This window comes from Bacillus rossius, chromosome 5, assembly GCF_032445375.1.
Source record: "Bacillus rossius redtenbacheri isolate Brsri chromosome 5, Brsri_v3, whole genome shotgun sequence".
NCBI classification, from domain to species: Eukaryota; Metazoa; Arthropoda; class Insecta; order Phasmatodea; family Bacillidae; genus Bacillus; species Bacillus rossius.
In genome coordinates, this window is record NC_086333.1 from 30,614,002 (window position 1) to 30,629,786 (window position 15,785).

Genomic DNA, 15,785 nt, shown 5'->3' on the forward strand with positions numbered 1-15,785 from the left:
TTGGGTGCCGGATTGGTCCGCGCACTCGTGAGGCCCATAGTCGGTAGTATGCCTCCCAGTGTGACGTTAGCTTGTGCCTCCGTCTTAAGCGGTGCCCATGACCACGGTAATTGGGTGTGCGGCTCGCCGAGTAACGTCTCGCTCCAGGGCTTGCCCCAGGTCTGTTCGGTGACGTTGTCGCGGGTGTTCGCGCATTGGCATGTCCTGTACATCGGCAGTGATCCCGTCAATAGGTCTATTTCCCTTGGTAATAGGCAACGCGTGCACACGAGGTCTTTAGGTGGTGCCTGCATGTTGAGCTGTATGTTGTACGTTCAAGTTCGCCGTCTGTGACGGGCTGTTTGTAGTCTGGGCGCGTGTTGTAGCGCGCGGGTTTGAGATCGGCGGCGGGCAGGTGCCCGGACAGCCGCACAAAGAGGAGGCGAAAACGGTCCGCGCGGAGTGGGGGTATCAGGATGGTTGCCCGAAGCGGAGAGCGTGAAGCGGGGGTGACGAGGTGGGGGTAGGTGCCCGGACAGCCGCACAAAGAGGAGGCGAAAACGGTCCGTGCGGAGTGGGGGTGGTGACGTCGCTCCGTTGCTCGCCTCGCCGTGATGACGTGCGGGGGTGGGGGTGGTTGGAGTGTCCTTTGTCCGCTCGCCTCGTCGCGCCGGTCTGTCTGGCCTTCGACCCTTCCTGTGTCCAAAATGGCCGTTTCGTGTCTCCGCTGTCGCCTGTTGGTGAATTTATTTCGAAAATGTCCAGAAGTGAAAAAAAAAATTTTTCACGTTATTTTCTGCCCCACGCAGCGGGCGCCAAATGCCGTCGTCCGGGGTCTCGGGTTCGAGTCCCGGTGTGGCTCCTAGTGGGAAAAGGCGGTTCTTGATCTGTGTTGTCCGGGTGGGCGCCAGACTAGCTCGTTTCTAGTCGTGAATTTGGGGTCGTGTATGTATGTGCCCCTGCGTGGCCTACTAGGGCCGGCGGCGGTGTTGCGTGAGATGATTTTAAATAAGAGACGTGGAGTTGAGGTGGTGGTGTCGTACCTTTTATTCAGAGGAGCGAGTCGTACACAATACAACACTCTACAGAGGTCCCCGGGGGTTTTTTACTTGTTATTCCGTGGCGCCTTATTGTTTGTGTTCCGCGTTACGTGGCCTCGGATGCTGTTATGTCTCAGACGTCTCACTGGGTACGCAGGTAACGTAATTTCGTAACACAAAGGCGGGACACAAAATACACTGAATTAAGGGGGCGCGTACAGGTTACGTGGCACTCGTTACTCGGGTAACGTAAGTTAGCAATACAAAATACAGGATACAAAAATACACTGAATTAAGGGGGTGCGCACAAGTTACGTGGCACTCGTTACTCGGGTAACGTAAGTTAGCAATACAAAACACAGGATACAAAAATACACTGGATTAAGGGGGCGCGCACACGTTACGTGGCACTCGTTACTCGGGTAACGTAAGTTAGCAGTACAAAATACGGGATACAAAAATACACTGAATTAAGGGGCGGGCGATTGGAGACGGCCAATCCCGTATGCAAATGTCTCGGCGCGGGTGTTGTGCCCACTGTGGTGAAACACGCACCGCAATTAAGTTTGTCCAAGTTCCCTTGCGGGTTTGTGGTCAGCGCCGTGCGCGTGACCTTAAATAAAGTTCTGTACGTTGTGGGAGACGGCCCGTGCCGTATGCTGAAGAGCAGCCCCGCTGACCAAGTGTGGTGCGGGGTGTCCTTAAGTTGATGCGGCCGGATTAGGTCCGGGACCGAAAAAAGGGACCGGGTACTTACGGAGAGGTTAAGTAATAAAAGGGGTTTGGTTAATTAGTGACTATATTTACCGGACGTTACTTTCAATGTAGACAAAGGATGTTGCCTCTCCGTGGGACGTAGGTCCGCCCCGGTCCATGAGCTGCGCTGAACTGCCGAACTGGCATGGCGTCCGAGGGAGGCTCGGCCTCTCTCGCGCCAGGCGTGACCTCATTACGCTAGACTCCAAACGGGTGTGTCTGGAAGAGATTTTATTGTCGCTAAAATCCTAATTTAATGTTTCAGGAGGAATGGGTACGGTTCTTCTCTTGTCTACTCAGGTTTCCACGGCTTTGTCTTTAATTGCTGTTCGGGTCGCCTGACTCGGGTGGGCCATGGCCAGGGGTGTGTTCCGTTAGCGGGAGCGTATACTGGCGGGTGCAGGTCGGGCTCTGGGGTGGTCGTCGGCCAGACGACGTCAAACTCTACTGCTTCTTTGTGACGGATTGGGAGGGCAGGAAGCGTAATGACGTGCCAAACTTTCTAATGTGCCGTTATTCCAATTTTATAATCATAATTAGTCATTCTTATTTATAGAACACTCGTAACTCGTAAATGACATCTGTCTGAATTAGTTGGCGGAAGGCCTATAATAATAATACATAACAAAATTTAGATTAATTATATTTGAAAATAAAAAGTCAAGCTGGAGACTGTCTGTCACTTATTGACTACTCCAGTGGCTATTTGCAAGTAAAAACAGGGAGGTAAATTAGGTTGGTTAACACTGTGGTTAATTATTGGCGGAAGGCTGCAAGGGACGTTCCGGACGTTTATTAATTGTGGTTTTCCCATAGGGGAAACCGCTGCACCCATACGATGCACTTTCACTATTAAGTGTTGTTCTGCTAATTAAAAATCACTTTATTTATCACAGCAATTTATGACGCGTGAGAACTGTTTGGTGGTTTTGGCATATGGACGTATCTGGGAAGGCACTTAGCAGCGTCGGTGGCTCGCTTGACTCACGTGAAATGTGCTAGGGGTGCGTTCCGTTAGCAGGGTTTAATACTGGCGGGTGGAGGCCTGGCTTTATGGCCTTCGGAGGGACGACGACAAGTCATTTTTATAATTATTGGGGTATGTAACAAGCATGTTGGTGTGCCAAATCAAACTATATAATAGCGAAACTATTATTGAATACTTTTTGTACACTTTAATGGACATAACAAGAACTAATCAAAACTGTAAAAGTACTTGAGGATATTAAAATTACACAATTTAATTCGCATGATAGTGCTGCTATCTGTAGGGTATTTGGCATAGCAAATGTATCGATAGTTGCCAAACATCCACTAGAATGTATTGGAATCAATTTATAGTATCGACCAGGGAACAGTTTATTAAAACGGTTGCTTTTTCGTTACCTAATAGGGATTGGTTTTGGACACATTCTGGAATAAAGTCTGCGAGTTAGGATACAGTTTTATCCCAACAATGTAGTGTTTATTCGCTAACTTACCTGAATGTCTTAGAATACCGCCCTAAGATATAGTGGCCATCCCCCAATAGTTTCACTATGAACAAGACCCTTAAATGCAAACCTGCGAACATATAATTAAGCCATGTAGGCATGGCTGAATGATTACATATTAAATGAAAGGAAAGTGACAATAGGGCTTAAACTAATTAAACACCATTTAAGCGGAACAAGGATGGGCCCCGAAAGTCGTCAGGCCATTTTAAATGGAAAAGTCGAGTTCACTGAAGTTGAGAAATGTTACTGTTGGATTATTGGGGGGGGGGGGGGGGGTAGGGGAGGGGGGCTAGCAGCACAGCTGATGAAATGTGATGGTAACCTTACTTTGTGATGAATGTGTTGATGGTTCGGTGAGGGGCTCCAGGGTGCATGGTCATGGCTAGCCCCAAGGGCAGATAAAGATGAACTGAGAAAGGCCCTGGTCTCTGCATGCCATCTGAGGCTGTCTTCCCGCGATGACATGCTGTGCACAGTGGAGTATTTCTGGCCAAGTTCTGAGCATAGATAGGCTAAGGTATAATTAATTAGTTATTAATTAAAGTTTTTCCCTGAAAAAATGTATTCTTACTATCGCATGGTCTCTGAACAACTATATGCAAAGAAAGACCACTGGTCGATTGCCACTTGATCGACAATCGATACCTTGTCCATGATAGTCGTTCGTGGCGCTGCACTCGCCTGCATTTTGTTGTGCTCGTGGCATGTTCCTGTCGTTCATACTGAGCACACGCTTTAGAGTCGCCGATGTATCATAGCAGTCTGTGTGAATAAAAGTAGCACTGACGTGTTTCGTCAGTTTATAAAATAGGTCCGTTAACTATAAGTTTCTTTTTTTGGCACACATCTTTGATGCTAATTATTCAACGAACTTGTCACTTTTTTGTAGGCACAGAACACATCTTATACAAATTATTTTAATGAAAATAATAGTAATAAAATATTTTTTCTTGTAGTTAAAAAACTTTTATGGACTTAATAATCCAGTGGAAATTATGTTTTAATCAATATCTAAGTTATTTATTGTTAATCGTTTAGTGGCATGAAGATTATATTAAACATTTTTGGAAACAAACTGATAAAATGTTTTTGAAAACCATGTAATTTATGAACTTGGTTTCAGGTGTACCAAAATTAAAAGTACCTATTTAAAGTAGAGGTGGGTTGTTATAGCAATTTTCGGTTTCTGTTCCAACCTGGTACTGATACAGCATTGTACCATGTTACAAGTATCTGATACTTATGTATCAGACTTTCCCAGGAGGCAACAAAGCTCCGCGTACGCAGACCGTGCGACCGGAAGGAGAATCTGTTACATTATTTATCACGCCTGGTAATTCTCTACCTCTGATACTCTCATACCCGCCTGATACAGCCAGTATCAATCAGTTCAACATTCACTGCAGTTCGTCCTGGCCGTGTATCACCATGTTGTGGGCTGTCATGCTTTGTAGTTAGTATCTTTATAGTGAAATAAGGAATGGATAAGTGCACGAAAAAGACTTCATTTGTGTGGAATTTTTTCACGGAAAATAATGAATTTGCTAATTGTAATTTGTGTAAACAAAAACTGAGTTATAAATCATCGACTAATCTGAAGAAACATTTGAAATGTAAACATTGATATAGTATGCTCACTAATGTACATATCTGTTTTTTTATTTTTTATTTTTGATAAAATCGTGAATTTTTAATGTATAAAAACACTAGTTACTAATTGTTTTCGAAAAAAGAAAGTCCATATGTTGATTACATCTGTTATTAGTGTCAACTGAGAATTAATTTGCATTTTCATAGCTGTTAGGTGCACAAATATAAATATTATATCTTGTATTAATGTACTTTTTAATATTAAAATTTCATTAGTTTTATTATTGAACGGGACGGTGCACGCACTGTGCACTGAGCGTACTTTGAAGTAGGACAATAAACAAATGACTTGTAACAATTTCGCTTTGCGCCTCTCCTTCAACGCCTTCCCCTGCGCTTCCTCCCCTACATTCTTTACCTTCTTTATCCCTTATTCGTCGTTTCTGCTCCCACCCCTTTCACAAGCTCCGCCCAACTTATCATCATCTGCGATCCTGTTCTGCGCACATTGGCCGTGGTGTTATTCCAGGCAAATTCTAACCTGATACTAAAGTACTTGATATTTTTCAAGTGTACTCGTTTGAAGTTCCTGATACAGTAACCCCACTTGACGGTACATCATGTAATAAATTATGAGTATAGTATTTTTAATAATTTCAGATTAATCGAAAATTACATAACCTGAAAATTGATGTCAGTACATTTTCAGTTTTAAGTGGTAAATAGTATTAAGCCAGTCTACAATGAGTTAGTTTATCATGAGAGTTGTGAAAGTCACATTTAAATTAAATAGTTACAAAAATAACCAATAAAAAAAAGTATAGATCAAAAAGTCATGCACAACAAATGCAAATCTGTGTTTAATAGAGCTTGAAAAGAATTAGTTACATACAGGACCAAAATAAACTAGAAATGGCTGTACCTTTCATTTATGTAATCACGTGCATGTTTCACCACATTGGTGACACTTTCGGGACTACTCGTACACGGATGTTGTTGAGCTCTGTCGAACCTCATCTGCAACACATACATACAAACTAGCTGCAGAAAAAAACAGCAAAAATGTGAGCCATTCTTTCAGTACTCGTCAGGGATTTGTAACATCTAATTTTGGTAATGAGCTAATTCATGTGTTCTCCTGTTGCAAATACACGAAACTCGGGCACAAAATTTAACGTAGAATTATTTAAAATACCTAATGCTGAGTGTGAAAAAGTTTGCAAATTGTGTATTCAACTACATTTCTGTATGCAAATCACACGTAGTTTAGGTGCACATACTATAACATTTCCCTTTGAGTTTGTGAAATTTAGTCCACGCCATCTGCCACAGATGGCAACACTGTGGTTTTTGCACATTTCTATTCCTTGACTTCCATTTTCATGTATGAAATTACCCCCACCAAATGCTGTAAACCAAAAGTTAAAGTGAAACACATCAGTAATGTTGAACAATGAACACACGCTGCCACCATGTCTGTCAGGCATGAAACTAAGGTACACTGCGGACGTCAATTGACCGCGATAGATTGTCGTAGTCCCGGATATCACCCCCGTGATGCGAGTTGCGTCATATTCTCAGGGAGGGTTCAGGCCTCGTGGCGGGGGAAATTAACACTATCCGAGCTACAATGATGTTTCGACAGTTTGACCACAAGTATTTATTGAGCCCTTCTCGTAATCTAGGTACATGGGCAATCCGTGGCCCAACACCCGTCCCTCCGCGGAGTGAGGCTCGGCTGCACGTGTTTGGAGGTGGGCAGGCGCCAAGTGTGGACTGCACCCCCTGGTTCCGTGTACGCTTGATGAACTGTCTCTGCCCCTTCCCTATGATAGCGAGAAACCAATTAAGTTGGAACGCCGTCGCCGGCGACGTGAAGTCCGTCCTGTTGCGGCACGCACGTGTCTGCCGATGCGCGCAATGTCCTGCCTCAAGGAAACAAGAGAATACTTATATGCAATTAAATTATTTACAATGGCGACCGACAGCGTAACACACGTGATCGCGAGATTCCTGATTCTCCGGACCCAATCTCACCAGTCGTGGCTATCGTCTCCCTGCGACACTCGTCTCGCTGTACGACCGCCTCGCTCAGCCGCCAGATGACTACTGCGTCGTTGCCCTGCGACTCTCGTCCCTGGACACGTCTGTCCTGTCCGGCCGCCAGACTCCGACTCCCCTCTCCTGCCGCGCGTCTGCCTCTCCGCCCGACCTCTCCCCACCTCCGCGACACGTGCAGCGCTCGGAGAGATTCCGGGTGTTGGCCTCGACTTCGTCGCCCGGTGACAGCAATTAAAATAAATGTCACATAATGTTTAGAAAGACATATAACAATAATGAAATTACAAAAATTACAGAAAAATAATACATAAAATAATACATGACCCATTATTACATATAAAAGTACGTTCTTAATATACAAATTAAAGTGTCACACTGCACGGGCAGGGATGGTTCAGGAGTTGGCGCAGCATAACGGACTTTATGAGCAGGGGAGACACTTGGGTCGACATCAAGATACCATGTCTGTTTGTTTTTATTCCCTTGCAGTATTAGTTAGCGGTGGGTGCTATAACTAAAACATTGTACATTACCACATATTACACCCTTCACTTTCATGTTTCCGACTTTCTGATCACCCTGCAGTAAAGACTCTGAAATGTTATAGAGAGTTCTTGAACAGGAAAATTGCACAGATGTATTTGTAAATGTATGCAGGCACTACATTAATCAAAACAATGCTAGTTTTTAAGGAGCATAGAAGTAAATTGTCTACTATAGAGGCGTCATAAAAAAAACTTGAAAATGGATTCATTCAGTTCCTTGTTTTATTTAAAATGATTCTGTCAAGGCAAATTCAGATATTTTCAAGTTTTTCACATGTAAATGACCATTTTACATTCGTCTTTGCTGTAACTTGACTGCTGCCATGCTTTAAGTCCAGGTAAATGTTTAATTGTATTTTCAGGTAAGGGATGGTGTAAAAGTTTTGTAAATATTATTTGTAATGTAAATATAGTGATGTAAATTGGTTTTGTGCTTTAATAGCATAGCTAAGACTGTTTTCAGTGAGAAATATCCCTTATCCTGTTGTCACTGCCTGACTGTTTATTTGATACATAGGTTTACCAACTCTGCAAAATAATCATGTGGTTCTCCAGAGATTATTAGGAATATAGAGTAGTCGAATCTGTTTTCAAAAAAGGCAAGGATGTTTAATGTCAGTACGTTATGGCCGGGCCAAAGACAGATTTCCTTCCTAATTTGTTTTTCATTTCAAGTGAATATTGAACTATATTGGGTTTCACATTCTTCCAACCAATCAATTTGATTGTGTGTATAAGATTTTCAATAAATAAATGTTATATGCCTACCTTGTGTAAAATAATCATACCAGCAGACTGAGCTATGTATTAAAAGTTATTATAACAAAAAAATTAAACTAAAAGTCAGCAATAATATATTTTAATAGTCAGTGTTAAAATGCAATAATTAGTTATTAAGGCATAAGAAAAAGTATAAAACAAAAAAAAAAGTATGAATGGGAAGAAAATTAAGGAACTTACAGTCAGTAACCATGCACTTAACTTGATGTGAAATAATTGGAATATGAATCATTTAATCCCAGAACTATAAAATATTGGAAATTTTGCATTTATTTATTTTTACTATTAGTTTATATAATGTATTACAAGATAGTTTTTATTTTTTCCATGACAAGCGGTGCACAACTGAAATGGTCTCTGTCCAAAAAGTTTATTAAATCAAAATTCCCCATTGCATGAATCATTTAAAGAACGAAAGATAGTTTTGCTAACACAAAGATTCATTTGGCACACCAATACACTTGGTACATCCCCAGATGGTCACAAAAGTGACTAAGTATATACATGTTAATGCCACCACATGTGTACAGCTAGCTGAAACACGCATGCACTTTCTCATTAGACTTAATAATGTTAAACTTTCGTCCATTGTGCACACACAGTTTATTGCATTTCTATTGTTTACCAAAATTTCACCCTAGACTAACCTAAGTTGCAGACAAAAACTTTTAAAATGTTAGCCAAACATAAGCATACTGCATAGTGGCACTTGCAACCCTTCTTTCCTTTTTCCAGGTTAAAGATTATGAGACGGTAAGGCAATTTGTCTACTGTCATGTCCATTTTCACAATCCAGTAAATTGAACTTACTGATGGAGAGATGAGACATTTATGACCGAATAGTCAGTTATTACTATAGAAGAGAATTAAATGGATATTTCTTACAGTGTTTATAAATTTTTGGATATTACACTTGCACACTATGGTCAAAGCATAAGCCATTCCTTTAACTGCACATTGATAAAAAACTATGCCTTATATTAAGACAGTGTATAAACCAGTAATACAGAATATCAATATTATGTTCTGCAAATGTCTTTATTTATTAAAGACACAACTCTTAACATTGTAGGTTCCCTTCCACAAACATGGCTACAGTTCAACTGTCACATACATAATACCAACCAGACAACACAACTATCTTAACCCAGATAATGCCAACCTTGTCATACAAAATATCTTAACCTAAATACATAACATATCTTTCCCCTTAACTTAGTACACTACAAAATCATTTAGTCTGTTTGGTAATCGTGTTACTCTCTTTGAAGTTCTAAGTGTCTCATTATCTTGTTGCCGACGACAGCCATTTCCCATCCTGGATGCCAACATGTCTTCGGATTCTTCTACCCCTATAGATGGTGTCTGCACTCGAGATGGTAGTGCTGAAGGACACTCTGCGAAACCTCTGAAAGGTTCCCAGTCTTGAGCCTTAGGAGGTGGTGCTTGTTCTCGGGGTGGTGATCTTGGTCTTGACCCTTTAGCTGAACAGCCAGGCTTCCAGTGTACCACTGCCACATCCTTGCTATTATCCCCTTGTCTCTGGCCAGTCGAATTGACTGCGATGCTAGACGTCTCCCCTTTTGAATAACCCTCCGCAACTTGTGGCCATGCTCTTCGGAGTAACTGATCAGTGTGACGCCTATATGATTGTCCACTACTACTTGACACTACATATGTCAAGGGCCCTTCCTTTGCCTTGATGACTCCCAACAGCCATTTTTTAGCCCCACTGTGATTCCTGTACAGTACTGGATCTCCAACATCAAAACATCTCACCGTTTCAGGGATGTTCAAAGTTTGACGATCCTCACAAGCCTTTGGGTGTATCTGTTCCAATGTTGTACGCAATGACCTACCCATCAGCAGCATTGATGGCGTCTTGTTAGTCACTGTACAGGGTGTTGTCCGCAAAGAAAACAGCATACGAGCCAATCTTGTTTGCCAATCACCACTCGAAAGCTTCTTAAGTTTCCCTTTAATAGTTTGTACCATTCTTTCAGCCTGGCCATTTGTAGATGGGTGAAAAGGTGTTGTTCGTATTAGTCGAATCCCATTCTTTGTTAGAAAAGTTCTCATTTCCGCAGACACAAAAGCTGTTCCATTGTCACTCACTATACTATGTGGTAGGCCATGTGAGCTGAATATGTCTCTAAGTTCTCTGACGACTGATGTAGAGGTCATAGACTGCACCCTCCTGACTTCTGGCCACCTGGAATATGCATCAACAACTATCAGGAATACTTGCCCTTGAAATGGGCCAAAAAAATCTATGTGTATTCTTTGCCATGGTTTTGTTTCTGCAATCCAAGAAACGTCTTTCACTTTTGGGGGGTTTGCTCGTTGCTGCTGACATTCCACACATTGTCCAACAATTGCTTCAATGTCGGTGTCCATCTTAGGCCACCACATGTAGCTGCGGGCTAACGCCTTGGACCTGACAACTCCATCATGTGCTGCATGCAGTACCTGTAACATTTGTGGCCTTAAAGATGGCGGAATAATCACACGGTTCCCCCACAAGATGCAACCTTTGTAGACAGACAATTGTTCTTTACGACGAACATATGGACGAAGATCTTCTGCAACATCTCCCTCTGGCCAACCCATACAAGTGTTTTGTTTAACTTGAGCTAGTGTCGGATCCTCTTCTGTATCTTGTGCTATTTTGTCTGCTCTTACTGGCAAGTCTGACATTTCTTCCAGCATCAACACATCACCCACTACTGGAATTTTAAACATCTCTGACTGCATAGGCAACCGGCTCAATGCATCAGCATGGCCAATCTTGGTCCCTGCCTTGTGAACTAGCTGGTAGTCGTACATGGCTAGCCACAAACTCCAACGCAACAGCCGTGGAGACAGTATGTCTGGTGTTTGCTTAGTGGGATCCAATAGGCGCAGTAAGGGCTTATGGTCGCTCACAATAATAAATGGTCTTCCTGTCACATACTGGCGGAATTTCGTGACTCCAAACATAATAGCTAGTGCTTCTTTATCCAGTTGTGAGTAGTTTCTTTCCTGCTTATGCAAGGTTCGTGATCCAAAAGCAATAGGTGCCTCACACCCATCTTCCATTACATGGGCTAAGACTGCGCCCACTCCATATTCCGAAGCATCACAGGTGAGAATGAGACGCTTTTGTGGATCATAGTGTGTCAGCACCACATCCGACTGCAACAGTTCTTTCGCTTTGCCAAACGCCTCACTATGTTCATGGGTCCATTTCCAAAGGGTCCCATGATCCAATAAGCGGTGAAGGGGTTCTAGTACAGAAGCTTTATCCTTTAGGAACCTCTCGTAAAAGTTCAAAAGACCCAGAAATGACTGAAGCTCTTTACGGGATGTCGGTTCTGGAGCCTTGTGGATCGCTTCGATCTTCTCCTGTGTTGGATGCACACCTTCCTCATCAATTCTGTACCCCAAAAACACCACACTGTGTACAGCAAACCTGCATTTTGACTTTTTCAGCCGCAGTCCTGCCCTATCTATCCTTCCCAAGACCTCATGTACCCGCTGCCAGTGTTCCTCTGCATTTCTTCCAGTAACTAAAATATCATCTAACAATACCACTACCCCATCTATCCCAGCCAACATCATCTCCATTTGTCGCTGAAAAATTGCTGGACCACTACTAACACCGAATGGTAGTCGCTTCACCTTAAAAAGCCCCTTCATTGTATTTACTGTCAGCACCTCAGAGGTTGCCTCATCAACTGAAAGCTGCAGATATGCGTCCTCTAGGTCTAACTTTGTAAATATAGTCCCACCCGTTAGGTTAGCAAATGCTTCATTTATTGTGGGAAGCGGATAAACACTAGTTTTGCAAACGTTATTCACAGTACATTTGTAGTCCCCACAGATGCGTACTGATCCATCTGCTTTACGGATTGGTACAATAGGAGTGGCCCATGCAGAATGTGTTACAGGTTCATAAACCCCTCTTTCCACTAACCTGTCAATTTCTTCACCCACTCTGTCTCGCAACGCGAAGACCACCACACGACTTTTCTTGAATATCGGCTTCACATCTGGCTGTAACTCTATAGTCACTGGAGGCCCTACATAGTGGCCTAACTCTGCATTATCAAAAACTCGTGGATGTTGGTTTAACATTTTACATACCTCATCTTGTGTGACAGCATGAACACCGTGGACATATATACCAAGTGGCTCAAACCAGTTTCTCCCTAACAAACTCGGTCCTCGTCCCTCAGCAACCAGCAGCGGCAGTTTGGCTTCAGTATTACTAGTCTTGACCTCTGCTTCTAATGACCCTAATACTCTCAGCCTCTCTTTTGACCACGTCTGTAGCACCAGTTTAGTCTCTTTTAACTGCGGGTTCTCAGGCCATAACTGCTTGAATGTATCCCAACTAATGATAGTGTGGCCTGCACCTGAGTCAATTTCCATCTTATGTATTTTACCATTTAACTTGAGCTCCATTAGCATTGGCGGTTTTGGCTGCGCATTAGCTGTGGTCCTATACAGACTATAAATCAGTGATTCTTCCGACTCTTCTAGTTCCACCTGATCAGACATTTTGTAAGTCTTACTTGTACCTTCTCGACCAGGTTTACTTGTGCCACTACGATCATGCCAACCTTGCCTGTCTTTCTTTGTTTTCGTAAGTCCCTTCTTTTTCGCAATGCAAGCCCGTTCCAAATGACCTTGCTTAGAACAAAAGTTACAAATGGTGCGGCAGTGCCAACACTGTTCTGGGGAGTGTTCACCGTTACATCTCCAGCAAATCCTTTCCTCTGGTGGCTTTTTTCTTGCCCCTTGCCCTTTGTCCAACTGGTGCACCGTCTTGGTTCCACTCACTGTCACTTTATGCAATGCTTCCGAGACTTCTTCCACACTACCCCTTATATCCGACACATTACGCCCAGTCATTTCTGCTGCAATTGCCATATCCATCGCATCCTTAAAAGTCAATTTAGGTTTGGCAAGGAGGGCATGCTGCAGCATCTTATCCCGCACACCACACACGAGGCGATCTCGTAACATCCTTTCGAGATCTGAGAAATTACAATGTACCGATAATCGCCGCAGCTCTGCCACATACTGCGAGATCGACTCGCCATCCCCTTGATCCCTTCTATGAAACTTGAATGTCTCGACAATTTCACTAGGTTTCGGCTCAAAATGGTTCGTCAGCAGAGCAAGCACGTCGGCGATCGCTACTTCTAGAGTTGATTTCGGCGCTATTAACGAAGTCACTAAATCGTACACTTCGGTGCCACATACTGTAAAAAAAATCGCTCGTTTCTCCTCGTCCTTCGTTATGTGGTTAGCCACAAAATAAAACTGTAGGCGCTCTGAATATGTTTGCCACGTGTCTCGTCCCGGAACGAATTCGCCAAAGGATTGAAAAAGCGCCATGTTTTCGATCATCCCTTAACCGCACAATCGTCGATTACACACACTGCAGGCATCGCGTCTGTACCGGTTTACCTCGTCGCCATTATTATGTTCTGCAAATGTCTTTATTTATTAAAGACACAACTCTTAACATTGTAGGTTCCCTTCCACAAACATGGCTACAGTTCAACTGTCACATACATAATACCAACCAGACAACACAACTATCTTAACCCAGATAATGCCAACCTTGTCATACAAAATATCTTAACCTAAATACATAACAATCAACATTAAGGCCAGTTTTTAAAGAGCACATCTGAATTGAGTGTCTTCAACTTCAAGTACAACCAAAGGACTCTGTCCTTGGAATGACATAGAAACTATTCATGTTTGCCTTGTGGACTTTTACCTAAGTCTGTGGTCAACAAATACTAATTTGAAATTTCCAAAGAAAGTTTCCAATGGGCATTTCATGGACCACAGCCATGAAATTTTTTTCCTCTAACTACATTCAGAACAGTTGCCTGATGGCAGATTCCGCTTTCACTGAGGACTTGTCCAAGTGACACATATCAACAACCAATCCCATGTACATACTATAAACATCTTGGCCAATATGGCCACACTTTACTATACATGAACATAGTTTTTCATACATATAACTGGATCCTTCATTCCGTTTATCTTTCTAACACATTGGTAATTTCCATGGGAATGTCTGTAATTCACCATTCTCAAAATATCCTTATACTTCATCCAAATGTTCTAGAACCATCTCTGTATCCAGGTCTTGGTATGTAAAAGAAATACAGCAATTAAAAAATAAAAACTACGTGAATGCACATGAAAACTTAACCAAACAGACCGAATGAAGTAAAATAGACTTTTAACGGCTATTCCAAAATGGCTATTCATTTGTCTATTAATTCATTAATAAAGAATGGAAGTTTTAACAAAAATTTTCAGTGGTTTTCAAAATAAAATGGCTGGACTGATGGTAACATCCAAGCTTTAAACACATCTACCATCCTTGCTTTCCGGAAAAACTCCCCCCTCCCCCTTCATCCTCTCCCTTCCCCTAACCCCCTCATAGGAGCTAGCATTACCGAATGGTATGTTTTGATGTTTGAAAATGTCACCCTCCCTAGGGAGGGGGGAGGGGCAGGAGGTCAAATTCCCTGATTTTGCCCAGTATAAGGAAAACCTATGTATTTCATACTTCCGTAAGCCCAAGGCTTAAGACAAGTCTACCATAGTTATGCTTCAGTATTTAAAATTTATTGTGCACTTACCATAATTTTGGTATCTGTCTTCAAATTATGGTCCATGTACCATAAAGTTTAGTCTTTTATAATACAGATACAATAATTTATAACTATCGTAAGATTTTCTGTTTTTCAATAAACTATTTTTTTTTTTTTTGTTTGAAAAGGGTGTTTGAAGCCGAACTCATTTGGTCTATATGTCCCTTGGCAACATGTGTTGCCTTAAGCTGGGAATTGGGGAGGGTGATTTTTGCTCCTGCCATTGGATAGAGCCCCATCAGCCCCAAAAATGTAGTATGGTATTTGAAATCAATGTATAAGTACTGTTATTTATATATAAAAATATATAATATTGTGATACGTATGTATAATAAATTTTTAATAATTTATTTCCTTCTCCCGAAACTCTTCCCAAATATTTTAATACTTTATTTTTCACTACATCTCAAGTTTGTAGTTGTTTTGAGTTGTTGTGGCATTGTTTTTCCAGAGCAATGATGGGGGTTCCCCCTCTCACCCTTTCACTGTGAATCCTCTGCATGCAGTGTACTGCGGGTCCTTTTCCTGGTAATAAAGTCATCAATACCTAATGCAAAATGTTGTTATTAACATACATCGCCATGATCATGAAAACATTCTAACAAGATAAATCACTGGTACTTATGAAAATTAAAAAAATATATATAAATATTGAAACATAAATAAAGAGCAACAGTTCCTTTAAATAATATAAAGATGGCCGAGGTAATTAAATCTTACAAGGGGAAGTGCGTGGCATGCCGGGATGCGCGGTGAAGCTGCTTTCCTGGTCACAGCACGGATACTGTTTAGCACTATCGCGCTGCCCGTGACGGACACTCTTATGCTACAGACTAAGTTGTATTTTTGAATTTTTATTTTATTTGC

General features: G+C 42.1%; 1 protein-coding gene across 12 annotated transcripts in view; it reads left to right on the forward strand.

The window, feature by feature from the left end:
• Positions 1–15,785, forward strand: part of LOC134531686 (MAP kinase-activating death domain protein) — a 268,039-nt gene that overhangs the window by 45,316 nt on the left and 206,938 nt on the right. The window contains exon 1 of one of the 12 annotated variants that reach the window (XM_063367489.1): positions 4,504–4,604. The exons of 9 other annotated variants lie outside the window; for them this stretch is intronic. The gene's annotated coding sequence lies outside the window, so the exon portion shown is untranslated. 2 more of the 12 variants (XM_063367492.1, XM_063367488.1) reach the window with 2 other exon arrangements.